Here is a 17563-nt window from a genome sequence, read left to right as displayed (position 1 = left end):
GATTGACCTCATGGGGCTCTGCTGTTTTTCCTTTTATCCCTTCCATTTGTTTAGGGAGAGGGGAGTAATCATTTACTTTGCCTCATGCTGAGAATATTATTGATAGTGATACACTGTCCAGGGGGGAGTGTACGTGTCTGTGTGTGTGTTTGTTGGGAGGCATGTGTCTGTCATTTACCCTGTCTTCACAGATGATGAAGCAGCACCAGTGTACGCTGTTGACTACTGATGAATAGATGGTATGTGCAGGGTTAGGGGGGCGGATGCCTGTGTCACCGTCAGAGGGAGGCATATTCATGATTCAACAATGTTTTCCATCGAAGTGCTGTGTCGTGTGGACAATATTACATTATTAGAATCCTGAGCAGAGCCCTCCGTCGAACAGCTTTTAATGCTCTCTGAACTCATCAGTCAATGTCATCTGTCAAAATGCTAATGTCAATGTGAGTTCTAATACAGACAATTCTATGAATGTAAGAAATGGCTTGCTATTTGATTTCAGTTACCTGGTTTGAAGTCTACTTCCTTATTGTTGACATATTTTCCCTATTAAGACTAAAATACCATGAGCAAAGCCTTTGATGTCCTATATTACACACAAACAAATATTCCATCTGATTCCCCACTCAAACATGCAGACCAAAGATATGATCAACAGGGGTAAAAATCGAGTGAAATTCCATGATGGAGAAAGACATGTGAAGGGTGAAGCTTTGGTGTTGAGAGTGACCCATGTAATGGATGGTAGGATGTGCTGTATACCTTTCGGAAAAGCCACACTGTTCAAGGAAGTCCCTTTAGGAAGACTTATAGTTTCGTTACTCAGTCTTGGCCCATGTGCTCCCCCACACCTACTACAGTCATCGTGTGCATCAAACTTATGAGGCCTCACGGTGTCTACCCTGTTGATTCTAAGCAATCCAGGTCTAAAAAAGAATGATGCAGCGCTATTGTTAAACCAGGCATAGCCAATAAGCTAGGAGTGGGATGAGTGTGACGTGGTGAGAATTATCAGTGAGTCTCAGGAGTCTTAGAGGTGGGTGGGGATTCCCTATTTGACATTTGGAATATGGGCATGCCACACTGAAGGCAAAGTATCCCTATAAGAGGCAATATTTTGTCTTTATTGATATCTGTATTCCACAATCAATGACCATAAAAAGTCTACCACTATAAATCACTCTGAAGTACTAATCTTGTTATATTGCACATACAACTGCTGTAGACACAAAAATAAATGCAGTAATGTTTATTAAAATCAAGCACTTATCTAGTGCTTCTTCCCTGAAGCTCCTCTGAAGGCACTGGTGATGGCTCGAGAGAGGGCCCGAAACACCCTAACCACAAAGGGGCGTTTACGGGATTGGGGATTCTGTGCAGTAGGTGCAGGTATCAGGTCCTCCATGGGTGGGAAGGCGGAAGGAACCTCTGGAACCAAAAGTGTGCAAAGCTGTCATCAAGGCAAAGGGTGGCTACTTTGAAGATTCTCAAATACACATATATTCTGATTTGTTTAACACTTTTTTGGTTACTACATGAATCTATATGTGTTATTCCACTATGTAGAAAATAGTAAAAATAAAGAAAAACCCTTGACTGAGTAGGTGTGTCCAAACTTTTGACTGATACTGTATCTTTGTTCACTCATGCCAAGGTCATAACAAACTGGTCACATGGTGATTAATTACAATTACATAATCAATGCTTATTACTCACTCAGTGACATATCACTGAAACGTTTTGTTGGCAGCGCTTCCAGTTCAGGGTGCTTCTTGGATTGTCCTTTTCTCTTGAACACCTGTTGACAAAATATATCCTGACATTAGAGCCCTCACAATATCTCATAAGCCCACTGGCTGTGGGATAATTAAATCCCAGCCCTAACTTAGAGGCAATTCCCAAACACAAAGCTCCCTACCTTGATCCTGATCTTCGGGATGCTAGGCATTTTGAAAAGGAAACGCCACTTCTTGCTATTCTTTTCACCTCCAGCAGAGCGAGGCATCACATCAGCGTTGCCATCAGATGGGTTAAGGCTCCTCGTGGGGAATTCATCTGGTTGGACTAACCTGGAAACTAATTCTGGGAGAAGTAGAGATGATACATTTGGCACAGTTGAAGTCAGTAAACTTTTCCATCATAAGAAACAATCTATTGAGCACGTTACAAAAGATTCCTCTACAGAGTTAAAATGGCAATTTAACTTACCATCCTCTGACTTCACTGTGGGCTTGGACTCATCAGTCAGGGTGTCCATCACTGTGTTAGTCATTATCTTAGTGACCTGATCCATCGTCTGCCTTACTCCAGTGGAAAAGGACGACACATCTAAGCACTGCCCCAGGAGAGTCCTAACAGAATTTTCGGCAAAGCTGTAGGCGAGCTCAGAGGCATCATTCCTTGACAGCTTTTTTAGGGCTGGCTTTGGCAATGCCGGTTCAGAGAAGCTCCTGTGGCCAGCCATGGATTGAAGTTGCCGGCTTATTGTGATCTCCTGAATGAGACCATGGACCTTTGTGATGAGGTCGTCTGACACACCTTGAATGGTTTCAATGGAGACGAGCCTCTCAAGGTTTTCCTCTGCTGAAGTCTTCTTTGATTCGTCCTTCACCAGCGTTTCCATTATAGTTTGCACTATAATGTTGGTGTCAGACATGGATGTTGGTATCAGGCATGATGGTTGACACACAAGCTTTGCAGGGGAAGAATCCTGGTTCCTCTCATGAGTAGAAAAGTATTTTGTCAAGGATTGCTTAGATAGTGACTCTGGCACATCTACTGTGATCAAGCTGTGGGACGCTGTCCCCTTTATCTCATCTGCAGTCAACTGGTCAAGGCTCTCAAGAAGAGAGTCCAACATGTCAGTTGTCTTCTGTCCAACAGATGAATTATCTGAGGCAGCCACTCTGCACTTGATCACATTTAGGATCTGGCTGAGGGTGGTCTTAGCAGACTTGGTGAAGCTATGCTTAGTGACTGCCACTGTTGAGTCTTGGAGAGCCAAAAGTGGTTGGCAACTTTCACTCAAGAGAGAAAAATCTCCTCTCAAACTGTGATCACTCAACACTGACATGCTCTTGGTGGGTGTCAATGTGAAGGTGTCAAAGTCTTGATTTTCTGTTGATGTGCCACCCCGAGACGCAAGGGATTTAGACCTTTCTATCTTGGCTAAACTGTCTTTTGTCAACAACTTCTCACTCCTGACAGATTGAGGTCGCTCCGGGTCATGAGCAGTGTCAGAGGCCTCAAAGTATCCATGTTTCTCCACAGGCATGGAATCCACCACATCTTTGGTTTTGGAGGCAGGCACTGAGGACATGGAGAAGAAGACCTTCAGCCTATCCCGCACTTGGTAGTAGATGTTGTGAGCCGCATCCAGGAACTTGTCAAAAACTATTTTAGGTATGAGGTGGGACTCTGTATCCATGGTCTCTCTCTCTAGGTCTTCCACAATAATGTTCACAATGTCTGAGGTGGCTGCAAACAGATGTTGTGAATAGGTAGCAGGCATATTCAGCTCCAAATGGTTGGCTTTGCGAGCATAGAAAACAATTGCAGCTCCAAGGATAGCCTCACTCACGATCTGGTTGGCCTTTGTGTAGAACTCCACACTTAGGATACTCCTGATGGAAATATTAGAGGTTCTGCTGCTGCTGACTGCACTTTGTGGCTGTGTGAGCGAGGAAATCTCACCTGAAATGGGGAGGTCCTCCAACTTTGAGATGAGAGCATCCAACTTCTGGCTGAACTCCAAGAACACATTTAATGTCCTCCCTCCAACGGAAGAAGAACAGTCTTCCTTAGAAGCCTCAAACTTCAGAACTGAGGCCACCTGTTTGATTACCTCTTTAGTGCATGTGTTGAGGGTTAGCTGGTTGTCTGAGATATCACTCAGAGACCTGAAGGACATACCAGAGCTGTTAATACTGGTCTTTTGCACAGGAGATACCTCCACACAGGCCTCAGTTAGGAGTGGTCCAGTTGCAGAGAGCTTGGTATTCAGAGGAACATCTTTTTCATTAGTGAGATGGTGTAAACTGAACCACTTATTTAGTTTGTCCAGCGCATTGGTGTACAGGTTTTGTGAACTTGTATGTACTTCAACCCAGAACTTTTTGCGACCAGATTTTGTGGCTGCTGAGACCTTATTTGCCTCAAATGCCTCATGCAAGTCTCCTAATACGCCATCAAAAAGATCAACCGATGCCGCTGCAATACTTTCAGGGGAAATATGGGCAGATAAGATTTCCTCTAATCTATTAGTGTCGGTCGAAGGGGTTTTGTTCAGATTGGCAAATGTCACATCTGCCTCCTTAAGGCCCTGAATGATATGAGAAACATCTATATCCTCAAGACTCTGTGACAGAGAAGATACCAGGTCTCTGGCAGCAAGGTTACCCTGGGAGCCGGCCTCTGTGGCTGGGTTGAGACTCATCTCAATCTCAAGCTCAGTTTTAATTGCTTGGCAGGCAGTTGCTACAGCAACCGCTGAGTGAGAGCACAAGAACTTCAAGTCAGAGTCTGAGATGGACAAAGATGGTGAGTCGTGAGTCATGGACATGGCCTCCAGACTGCTCTCGGACGCAAAGGACTGGAGTTTTACAGAGACTTGTCTGACCATCTCCCCTGCAACACCGCTGATGTCTATTGATGAGCTGGAGCCGGTGCACTGTGGCCTTAAATGTGTTTGGCTGTCCGAAAGTCCAAGATTATAAAAAACATCACCAAACACAACATCCACAACATCAGTCGACAACGCTGTAATTCTGTTGCTAGACAGGAACTTAGCTGGATGCACGTCATCTGAGGTGAGAGTCCAATCACAAAGGGATTCTTTGGATGAGCACTTGGACAGGCTCTGGATTGTTGGAGTTGCTGATATGCAGCTTTCATTGGTAGACTCGCCATAGAGTTGTGACATTTTAATTTGAACGGCTTTCACGATCTTGCCCTTGGAGATATTCATCAAGTGGTCACTGATGGACTGCCTGGAGGACTGTCTACTTGCAGATCTTTGAACTACCATGCTTTGAATTTCAGCAGAAACTGCAGTAAGGAAGTAACTCAAAGGGGTGGTCCGTTCCTGCTCAGTTCTTCCGTTGTCTTTAGTCCTGAGGATACTATTGATGACGGTGACTATTACCTGTCCAGCCAGAGGACCCAATATGGCTTCCATCTCCCCCGCTAATTCAAGTGGAGACTTGTTGGACTGGCGACTGCTGGACTTGCGGCCGTGCGCAATATGCTCCATTGCGTGGGCATACATTGATGCAGTTGCCATGCTCAGCATTTCTTGAGCAAACTGAATGCTTGCTGAGTTGCTGCCATGACCTTCAGTTCCCTGACTACAACCCACATTTAGCATTAGCTGAGCTAGCCTGGAGTTGATGACTTTCATCACCATCTCCACAATTTCCATTACCAATCTGGTGTCTGTGGAGACGATGATGGGCATGAGCTTCCTCTGCCTACTCCGGCTGGATGGCAGTACAATCTCACTTAGCGACCTGCATGCTCCACTGTGGACCATTTGATTGAAAATACAGCTCTGAGACAGGCCAAACACAGACCTGAGTGGCTCTGAGCAGGGTCTGTCCCTCATCTCTCTATTGCCCCCCTCAGGTGTTGAGCGATATGTGACCTCTCCAGGGATCAAGTCTTTATCATCCTCTTCACTCAGCAAAGAGGTCATGGACCTAGAGAATGCACACAACAGAGACATAGTAACAAAAATGTCCATAGCGTTTTGGACTCAACCTCATTATTATTATTACTAATCAAAAGAAGTAAACCAATAAACATTTTAGAGATTTTGTGTTCCATCTAAGCAGTATCTCTCATTACGTGGGGCTGGTTACTGGTACACATGGTGGGGGATACGGGAATAATGTGTGAGGGTAGAACTTCTTGGAGGGAAGTGGATAGTGGTGCTTACCTGTGACTGGAGGGGAAAGGTGTGGGTGTCGGTGTGCTCCAGGAAGTTTTAGAACTGGTGTTCCTGCTGGGGCCTTGAGTACAACTTAATCTCACAGTGCGGGAGAGAGAAGTTACTGCCTCCTCACTTCCTGATCCAGGAGAGCCTGGCAACTCAGTCAGCTCTATCTGCATGGTGAGGTCAAGGGCGGGAACCACAACTGTCGATTTGATCTTCTTCACCCATGTGACAATGTCCATGCACTTGGCAGTAAACTCATCTCTAGTTAACTGCAATGAACATATAGAGAAGTTAGACACTGTATCGATATAATGACTTAGAGCCATGTGATGACTCACCATTTCACTAACCAAGCAGACAGGAACTGACTTTAACTCACCTTGGCACGCATATTCTCACTCAACAGATTCCAGTGGCTGAAAAGTAAATAAAAGATAACCTTTCTAATGGGGAACATATCTAGGAAGCCCAGTTGATCTGGGCATCTAAAAGATGTATAATACAATCAAACAATCAAGGGGAGAATAGGAAATCCACAGAGCAACATACTTGTCAGTCATGTCCTGCACAAAGGTGGAGAGGTCTGGGGAGCTTCTTTGCAGCCTGACAAGGCTGTTCTGGGACGTTGCAGCCTGGGGGGCCGTGGGCATGGTGGTGAAGGTCACATCAGTATCCTGGTGACGACAGGAAGTACAGTTATGCTGGAATTCAATCAACTCTAGTACTCTCTCCTCCCAAACACACACACACAATGCAACTAGTAGATTAGATTGAGAGATGACTACAGTCCTCACCTCCAGTTTCAGGTCTCCAGAGTTGAGTAGAGAAGTCTGGTGTGGCTCCTGTACATGGGATGGGCCGGGTGTCTCTAGATCAGCCTGCATCCCACTCTCTATTTCAGCCTCGAGTGACTGGGTTGGTTCAGCTGACTTCAGATCAGCCTCCTGCATCTCTGCCTCCGGTTCAGCCGCTATTGACTGAGTTGGGCTGGCTATTTCTTGATCAGCAAAGAACTGGGCCAGGCTCCCAGTATCAGGCTGATCTTTTTCATATCTGTGCAGAGGAAAATAATCTCTCTATGATCACTGGGACCTAGCCATAATGTATAGACATTTGACCTATGTGTGAATGGATAATTTGTGTAAATTACTTACCTGACTTCATCCTGCATGTCATCAGCATTATTGATAGGGTCCTCAAGAGGCTGTGAGTCTAATATATATGAGGGTGAGGTCATCACTTTTGACCTCTGAAAGACATCAGAAAGTCATGTACATGCCTCACCTTTAGCCATCTCGTTGGTCACATCTTATCTATAGTGAAGGTGACCTATTGCAACTCTTTCACCAGAGAGGAAGAGGCAAAGCGAGGGTTTACTCCACCCAAAATTTGATCACAAAAATAAGACCACGAAGTGAAGAATATTTGTATCAAATTCAGTCAACAAAAAATTTAATCTCTAACTTGCTGAGTGATGCTTATTTGATCGAATAGAAGTTTTGGAATGGTTAGGTTGTTCGGAATGCACTGATATAAGCGGACACTCGTGGCATTTCAGCAACTTTTGAAAATAATCTACTTTATATTGGAGTTGTGCCTGTTGTTCACACATGCATCTGGCCTGTCTTTGGCTAGAATGGTCGTACCTGATCTCACCCCCTCCCGCCTGCCATCCAGGACATGCATTTCCATTGTTATAGAGGCCACTCGACTATCTTGTCAATATAATTGGTCATCTTTGCTTGCACCCAACCTAAGGGTCATAGCCTTTGACCCCCTGAAGTCATTAGAAAGAAGGCCTACATGCTTCATCTAGCCTATCTTTACAGTAGCCTATGACTGGTCTATTACTTAAATGTTTTGGTCAATGACAGCCTATAGGCTACATATTAACCCACATAAATTAATACAATTGGATGTTATTCTGCTGTAAAATCTGTACAATGCTTCTTCTCATTTACAATAACTACAGTATTGAATATAAAGTAACATACCTCAGACACTTTACTCTCCGTGTCTTTTCCTTGTAAAATAAGTGAATGCGCATCTAATGATTAACACTAGGTCGTCCAGTCAACAACGAAGATAAGAATGAGCCAACCAGTTTTTCTGTACAGTTTTAAACCTCATCAATTATGACGTAACAATGTTATGAGTATTTTACGCACTGGTAAACGCACCCCTGATTCAGGCCTACTCATTGAAAGTACTGAATCTTAATGGAAGTTCTGGGGGTTGTAAGGCCCATGTTTTGGGCTTTTGCCGCAAATGTTGAGTGCGATGCAAAACAACATAAAAGGTGATACACTAAGTTACATACCATAATGTCGCAGTTGAGCTGGAACTATCGTCCTATAAGATCATGAGAGTTTTTGAATAAGATCGCAGGTACACTAGTATCTGTGCGTTAGAGGTATCGTCGTCAACTCTAACGCACGGGTACTGGGGCAGGTATAGTTACATCCCTGCTCTGATTGCTCATGTGCTTCAACCAGATATAAGGAGAACAGTCCAGTAAACTATAACTGCACAATCAATACCTATTACTGACCATCTATATTCACCCTAAAATCTAAAGTCATACCCAATCATTAACATCGGTTCAATCAACTCTGCCCAGCCTATATACAGGACTTCAATAAATAAGGGTGGTACATAAAAAATAAAAAATAAAGAACATATTGCCCTCTTGTGGTTAGTAAAGGTAATGAAGTAATCCCAGTCTTCAAAAGTTTCTGACACCAAACTCTCGCGAGGCTCGGTCCAGAAGTACCGCTATGAAATGAACACAATGGACTGTCTGTTTTGATGGTTTAATGGATCTTTGAGGTTATTGACCGGGTTTTTAATCCATAACAGACAGTGGATAGTAAATCAAAAAATGTATTCGAATACTGGACTTTGTTTCAAAGCATTGTTCCAAAATAATTTAGCAAATACAACCTGATCATATAATCTGTATCAGGAGGAAAAGAGGAATGTTTGTTTAGTGGATTCCCAGCTACAAACCTGCTTAACAACATGCACTATATATAAAAAAGTATGCGGACACACCTTGAAATTAGTGGATTCAGCTATTTCAGGCACACACGTTGGTGACGGGTGTCTAAGGACACAGCCATGCAATCTCCATAAACAAACATTGGCAGTAGAATGGCCTTACTGAAGAGCTCAGTGACTTTCATTGTGGCACCGTCACAAGATACCACCTTTCCAACAGGTTAGTTCGTCAAATTTCTGCCATGCTAGAGCTGCCCCCGTCAACTGTAAGCGCTGTTATTGTGAAGTGGAATCGTCTAGGAGCAACAATGGCTCAGCTGCGAAGTGGTAGGCCATACAAGCTCAAGGAACGGGACCCTTGAGTGCTGAAGCATGTAGAGCGTAAAAATTGTCTGTCCTTGGTTGTAACAATAACTACCGAGTTCCAAACTGCCTCTGGAATCAATGTCAGCACAAAAACTGTTTCGTCGGGAGCTTCATGAAATGGGTTTCATGGGCGAGCAGCCGCATACAAGCCTAAGATCACAATGCGCAATGCCAAGCGTCGGCTGGAGTGGTGTAAAGCTCGCCGCCATTGGCGTAATGTATCACGCTTCACCATCTGGCAGTCCGACGGACGAGTCAGGATTTGGCAGATGCTAAGAGAACGCTACCTGCCTGAATGCATAGTGCCAACTGTAAAGTTAGGTGGAAGAGGAATAATGGTCTGGAACTGTTTTTCATGGTTTGGTCTAGGCCCATTAGTTCCAGTGAAGGGAAATCTTAACGCTACAGCTTACAATGACATTCTAGACGATTCTGTGCTTCCAACTTTGTGGCAACAGTTTAGGGAATGCCCTTTCCTGTTTCAGCATGACAATGCCCCTGTGCACAAAGCGAGGACCATACAGAAATGGTTTGTCGAGATCGGTGAGGAAGAACTTGACTGGCCTGCACAGAGCCATGACCTCAACCCCATCGAACACCTTTGGGATGAATTGGAACGCCGACTGCAAGCCAGGCCTAATCGCCCAACATCAGTGCCCAACCTCACTAATGCTCTTGTGGCTGAATGGAAGCAAGTCCATACAGCAATGTTCCAACATCTAGTGGAAAGCGTTCCCAGAAGAGTGGAGGCTGTTATATCAGCAAAGGGGGACCAACTCCATATTAATGCCCATGATTTTGGAATGAGATGTTCGACGAGCAGGTGTCCACATACTTTTGATCATGTAGTGTACATTAGGCCTACATGTCACAAAGTATATGGCATACGGAAGGAGGCATACTTTCAGTGCCAGTTCTGTTTTGAAACCTTGTACGCCTACGCATGATGTTCATTTTGCAATCAACTACTTTGAAAAATCATGGAGAAAAATTCAAGAAATTCACAAAACATTAAGAGTCTGATCATGTGTACTATGACACATTTGATGTTAAATATTACCTCCTTTGATAATGAGAATTTGTGTTGTTCATTTCAGCAGACAGTTCAGAAGTCTCACTCTCAGTGTAGGGGAGATGTATGTTGTGAAGAAGAAACATAACATTCCAGAATGGTTGAGGAGGAATGACATCAACTGTGAATCGGTATGTGGATCAAATTGTCAGATACCACTGGATTTCTCCTCCTCTCATGGCAGCAAAATGAACCGAATGAAATGTATTCAACTTAACAGTGTGAAACTGAATTAAACGTAGATAGTCACATGAGTAAGAGAGGTTTCCAAGTGTAAAGAACACAACCTTCATGATTGTTTGGAGTTCTTTGTTAATTATCTTTTCATATTGAAACAATTAGGACGTGTCACACATAGCACTGCTAGGTTCAGGAAGTGGACAAAGGGCTGCAGTGGCCATGCTCGGGTGTCTTCATCAGATGGGCATGGATGACCTGCTGGACTGCCTCCTGTATGTGTGTGTGGTGTCTGGGTCCACCTGGTAAGCACAGACAGATACCGTGTATTATTGTATAGTAAATATATCAATTAGAACACAAGTAAAGAGCAAGTAGGTTCATGGAAAGAAATATGTATTTAGCAGTAAGGAAAATGCATTGATTTTGATAGCACGTAATAACCCAAGATTCTCATTGTGTATTGCACTTACACACACACACACACACACACACACACACACACACACACACACACACACACACACACACACACACACACACACACACACACACACACACATACACACACACACACAGGAGCATGTCTTCCTTGTACAAAGAAGCTGCCTGGCGTCCAGACAAAATGATTGAGACCATAAAGGGACCCAGTGTGGGCTTTGGAGAGGTCCAGGGTTGGTTAACCGACAGAGTGGAGGTGGAGGGCTTTCTCTCTCACAGACGTCTGGGGTGTCTTCACAGCAGCCGGGGTCATGAAAGAGGTCAGCACCATAGACAAGCAGTAAAATCACATTACAAAAACATAAAAATACACCTTATGGAACAGCGGGGACTGTGAAGAGACACGCACATGCACAGACACACTCATACACACACACACATGATAACGTACGCACTATATACACACACGTACACATGGATTTTGGTTTGTAGATATGTGGTAGTAGAGTAGTGGCCTGAGGGCACACACTTAATGGGTTGTGAAATGGACCTATGGAAGGTACTGTACTTAGTGCAAGTTGACACATGACAGTCATAAACTACTTGATTAATTTAATTGCTTTTTGTGACAGAAAATATACACTGAGTGTACAAAACATTAGGAACATTGAGTTCCACCCCCTTTTGCCCTCAGAGCAGCCTCAGTTTGTCTGGGCATGGACTCTACAAGGTGTCGAAAGCATTCCAAAGGGATGCTGGCCCATGTTGACTCTAAAGCGTCCCACAGTTGTGTCAAGGCTAGATGTCCTTTGGGTGGTGGACCATTCTTGATACACACAGGAAACTGTTGAGCATGAACAATCCAGCAGTATTGCAGTTCTTGACACACTCAACCTGGTGCTCCTGGCACCTACTACCCCATTAAAAGGCACTTCAGTCTTTTATCTTGCCCATTCACCCTCTGAATGGCACACATACACAATCCATGTCTTAATTGTCTGAAGGCTATAAACTCCTTCTTTACTGTCTCCTCCCTTTCATCTACACTGATTGAAGTTGATTTAACAAGTCACATCAATTTAGGGAACATAGCTTTTCCCCTGGATTCACCTGGTCAGTCTATGTCATGGAAAGAGCAGGTATTCCTAATGTTTTGTTCACTCAGTGTATATCTACTGTATGTCTACTGTACAGAGGTCTACCATGTAAGTAAGTGTATGTTCCTTCACTCTTACTAATAGGGTCATTGTTTGAGATGACTCAAGGGGGTCTTCATGGACACCCCCCTGTCTAGGGAGCAGTTGTGAGTTTGGAGAAATGGTTAAGAAGAAAATAAGTCACAACTATGATTGTTTGTGATGCTGCTGATGATGACAATGATGATAAAACACATTTTACACTGGAGCCAGAGAGCTTGAAAACAAACTGGTGAAGTGTTTGGAGATGTGGTGTTCAGTGCAGAGGACATATTTGAGGCAAATCTACCCTTAATTTCCCACTTTGAAATCTCCTTTGATGTATAATACTATAGTTCTATCCAACTGTGACACCCCCGGCCTAGATGGTTCTGCCACATTCAAAGTCTGCGTCCGAAATGGCACCGTATTCCCTGTGTAGTGCACTACTTCTGAACAGAGCCCCTGGTCTTTCTCTAAAGTAAAGCACTATATAGGGAATAGGGTGCCATTTGGGACGCACACTAATACCCTCTTTACCCACAGATTGTGATGCACTCCAGGGACTATTAAAAAAAGATGGCAAATCCTTTCCCCAAAATAGACGACAGTGTGACAAAGGGAAAAAAAACATCCAAAGGACTGCTACGTGTTTGAGGGGCAACCGAGTGACCCCACCATCATACACATGCCCCTCCTCAATATGCAGAATTGGAAAGGTATTTAATCTCATTCTATGCTTTCCTTCTCTTTGTGTATTCTTGGTTGCTTGATGTGTCTGATCCTGATGTTTCTTATCATGTCTCTAGGTGAGGAGGAAATAAAGAAGGAGATGGTTGAGTACTCCACATTCGTACTGTCTTACATTGTAGGGAAGATGTATCACCTTCTAGAAAAGGCATCTGCAAACATGAGAAACAGTAAGGGGAAAATCCTCAGGGAGATTGAGAATTTTATCAAGCGCAGGAAACAAAATAAGTGAATTTCATATGTTACAATGAAATGGCTACTGAATTACTAGCCTGCAGTTAGAATATTAGTATTGACATTAGTGGCAACATGAACAACATGTGTTCTCATAGGAACCCATAGTTGCCAGTGGCCCCAAACTCCAGTCTGTTAAACAGCATAGGCCTACCCCTTATTCCAACACCTGATCCAGGGGAAAGCTGACTACCAGTTATAGGGTCCCAACAATAATTGTTTTATCAACTCAATTATATCCAAGCCCTATACGTGTTGCAGTGGGACTATGTACTAGAAGTCGACCGATTAATCGAAATGGGCGATTAATTAGGGCCGATTTCAAGTTTTCGGTAATCTGCATTTTTCAATGCCGATTATGGCCGGTTACATTGCACTCCACGAGGAGACTGCGTGGCAGGCTGACCACCTGTTACACGAGTGCAGCAAGGAGCCAAGGTAAATTGCTAGCTAGCATTAAACTTATCTTATAAAAAACAATCAATCTTAACATAATCACTAGTTAACTACACATGGTTGATGATATTACTAGATTATCTAGCTTGTCCTGAGTTGCATATAATCAATGCGGTGCCTGTTAATTTATCATCGAATCACAGCCTACTTCGCCAAACGGGTGATGATTTAACAAGCGCATTCGCGAGAAAAGCACTGTCGTTGCACCAATGTACCTAACCATAAACATCAATGCCTTTCTTTAAAATCAACACACAAGTAATTTCTTTTTAAACCTGCATATTTAGTTAATATTGCCTGCTAACATGAATTTCTTTTAACTAGGGAAATTGTGTCACTTCTCTTGCGTTCTGTGCAGGCAGAGTCAGGGTATATGCAGCAGTTTGGGCCGCCTGGCTCGTTGCGAACTGTGTGAAGACCATTTCTTCCTAACAAAGACCGTAATTAATTTGCCAGAATTTTACATAATTATGACATAACATTGAAGGTTGTGCAATGTAACAGCAATATTTAGACTTAGGGTTGCCGCCCGTTCGATAAAATACGGAACGGTTCCGTATTTCACTGAAAGAATAAAAGTTTTGTTTTCGAAATTATAGTTTCCAGATTTGACCATATTAATGACCTAAGGCTTGTATTTCTGTGTGTTTATTATATTATAATTAGGTCTATGATTTGATAGAGCAGTCTGACTGAGCGGTGGTAGGCAGCAGCAGGCTCGTAAGCATTCATTCAAACAGCACTTTCCTGCGTTTGCCAGCAGCTCTTCGCTGTGCTTCAAGCATTGCGCTGTTTATGACTTCAAGCCTATCAACTCCCGAGATTAGGCTGGCAATACTAAAGTGCCTATAAGAACATCCAATAGTCAAAGGTATATGAAATACAAATGGTATAGAGAGAAATAGTCCTATAATAACTACAACCTAAAACTTCTTAACTGGGAGTATTGAAGAGATCCACCAGCTTTCATATGTTCTCATGTTCTGAGCAAGGAACTTAAACATTAGCTTTTTTACATGGCACATATTGCACTTTTACTTTCTTCTCCGACACTGTGTTTTTGCATTATTTATACCAAATTGAACATGTTTCATTATTTATTTGAGACCAAATAAATTTTATTTATGTATTATATTATATTATATTATGTATATATTAAAAGTGTTCATTCAGTATTGTTGTAATTGTCTTTCATTACAAATATATATAAAAAAAATCGGCCGATTAATTGGTTTCGGGTTTTTTGGTCCTCCAATAATCGGTATTGGTATTGGCGTTGAAAAATCATAATCGGTCGAACTCTACTATGTACAGTATAGTCTACAATGGGTGTAGTACCTCCATGTTTGTATATCGCTAACAATTTTCCTGAAGATGTACTAGCTAAGTACAACCACCAGATGTCTCTAAGTGTTCACATTATCCATTCATTTGCATTGAACTTGTATTTTCTAGCTATGTGGGAAATTATGAAATGTATCTACATTTTTCCCAACATTATTGGCTAGGTAGGGGTTAAGTTATATTGTTGTATTGTGTAGGCTTGTCATGGTTTGTTGGTATTATAAGCACAGATTTTATAACATGAATTAAAACTTGTAACCTTATAAATATGGCCATTGGCAATATATTGCAAACTGTCAAAACGTAGGCTACATGCCGTCCCTGTTAAGATGCATTACTACATGAATTAATAAAAGTAAAGAATACAGATTCAGAGTAGCCTATCTATTGACTGATCATCATTCTTTTCTCACACCTTGCTGGCATGTCACTGTCTCATGGCAACGTGGTCTCAGAGCACTTCGTATTATTCTGTACATAAATACAAGACACTACACTTAGTATGATATGTTTCCTTTCGTATGGTATGTATTAATTTGTGGATGTCCATCATCTATTTTGTATGATATGTTACAAATTACAATTTGTATGATATGTTACGAATTGTAAATCATACAATATATATTATGAGGTAGCAAAACGTATGATATGTTACGAATTCCAATTTGTTGTGGCTAACATTAGCTAGCTCTAGAGGTTAGGGTAAAGGTTAGGGTTAAGGGAAGGATTAGAAAAAAGGGTTAAGGTTAGGGGAAGGGTTAGCTAACATGCTAAGTAGTTGCAATGGCGTGTAGTCATGGTTGCCAAGGGAAGCCAGGCTTCCCAAAATATTTGACCAATAAAAAATGTAAATTATAAAATAATGTCTCTTTTGTCTCTGTGTTTTCATAATCTCACGGGAGAAATCATCCAAGCCCATGTATCTGATTCTGTCTGGAACAAATGAGTATGACATGCTGCCGCCGTAGCATTTGATTGATTGATGCCAGCAAGCATTTGGCCTAATAATTAGCCAATCAGTGCTGAGCTGAGCTAAACTGGGGGTTATCCTGGCACAGCAAAACACCCCCGTGGGAGGCCCGTTTGGAATTGGTTTCACACCAATCAAGTCACATCCTAAGCAAAACATCACCATTGTCAGAAAAACATGTCTGTTTCTGTTCTGCTTGTGTTGATGTCCTGCAGTAGCTATCTTGCTAAATCTGCCCTTTCCTAAGCCGTGAATGAAGATGGGGATCGGAACTTGTGGTTTTGACTTAATTCTCTGTACAGGCCAACGATTATGACACCGATTCTGCTCTAACCATTTTTTACATTTTATTTAACCTTTATTTAACCAGGAAGGGCTCAGTGAGATTTGAAATCTATTTTTTCAAGAGTGTCCTGGCCAAGATAGGCAGCACCAAGTCATTACACAATTACAGATAGACAACATGAAAAATTACATGTAATCTAGTAAAAAAACATAAATTCATATATTGTGCCTGAGACGATTGAAGTGCTATATGTAGCCTAGATGTAGCCTAGTAGGCTCACGTTAACTAGCTGGTTCATTGTTGACCATGCGAGGAAGTTAGACTAGCAAGCACTTTAGCTAGGTAGCCAATGAAAACAAAAATTAAAAGTGTACTACTGTATGACAGAGCCATAGGCCGTTTTGCCAACATGAAAGAGGGTGTAGGGTGTAAGTAGGGTGAAGTCAAATTATTTTTTTTACTTACGCACACACGCAGACACAAATCAGTACCATGGACAGCCATATGCTATTTAGCAACATTGATTAAGCTAAATTGTTTTTGGTATCTTTAAGTTTGTTTTCAGTGAATTAAATGAAGCATATATAGCCTTGTTGATTTGATGATGTTTAAATGTTTATGTTGAGATGTTGCTGGAATAGCGGAGGCAGTCCTCCTGTTGTCTTTGTGCTGACTTGCTGTAACTCTGTGGTTCTAAATCACTAGTTGTTTAGTAAACTGTTGAAAACATTAACTTGCTTGACCATGCTGCAGGTCATAGAACTGTTTGTTACATGCAATATTTGCTCTGTGGACTTCACTGGACAGATGTTGCTCTCCGGTTTTGTGATGAAACTAACATATGTGTATTTGAATTTATTCTGCCACTGTGTGACTGTTGTCTTTTGTTGTCACTGCCTTATTGTTAGGTTATATTACTTGTTAGATATTACTGCATGGTCGGAACTAGAAGCACAAGCATTTCGCTACACTTGCGTTAACATCTGCTAACCATGTGTATGTGACAAATAAATGTGATTTTTGATTTGATATCACGGTGGCGTATGAACGAATAGCGTATAAAGCAAATAACGCAATTATCACAACATAGGTTGTAATATGGCTTTTGTACTGCCTTGGCTTCCTCAGTGATATTACCCATGCACCGCTACTGAGTAGTTGCAAAGTACCTAAAAATAAGTAAGTAGTTGCTAATTATCTCAAATGCAAAAGCTGTCTGTGATAAGATTTGAACATGTAACCTCTGGGTTGCTAGACGTCACTCATCTACCACGTCATCCACCACGACCAACCAACCACTCTCCTTTCGTTTTTGCCTTAAGTAACCTAGTATCTTATGTAAGCATACCAAACATAC

General features: G+C 42.3%; 1 long non-coding RNA gene across 1 annotated transcript; it reads right to left on the bottom strand.

Annotated features, from left to right (window-relative positions):
* Positions 1–1246: 1246 nt before the first annotated feature.
* LOC106607189 (uncharacterized) lies at positions 1247–2077 on the bottom strand. Its single transcript, XR_014392668.1, has 3 exons — positions 1919–2077; positions 1717–1798; positions 1247–1428 (listed from the first exon to the last, which is right to left on the bottom strand). It is a non-coding gene; the product is annotated as an uncharacterized LOC106607189 (long non-coding RNA).
* Positions 2078–17563: the final 15486 nt, after the last annotated feature.

The sequence above is a fragment of the Salmo salar genome, chromosome 06 (genome assembly GCF_965601325.2).
Source record: "Salmo salar chromosome 06, fSalSal1, whole genome shotgun sequence".
In the NCBI taxonomy this organism is placed as follows: domain Eukaryota; kingdom Metazoa; phylum Chordata; class Actinopteri; order Salmoniformes; family Salmonidae; genus Salmo; species Salmo salar.
Note: the sequence above shows the minus strand (reverse complement) of the source record. Positions and strands in the feature narration are given on the sequence as shown.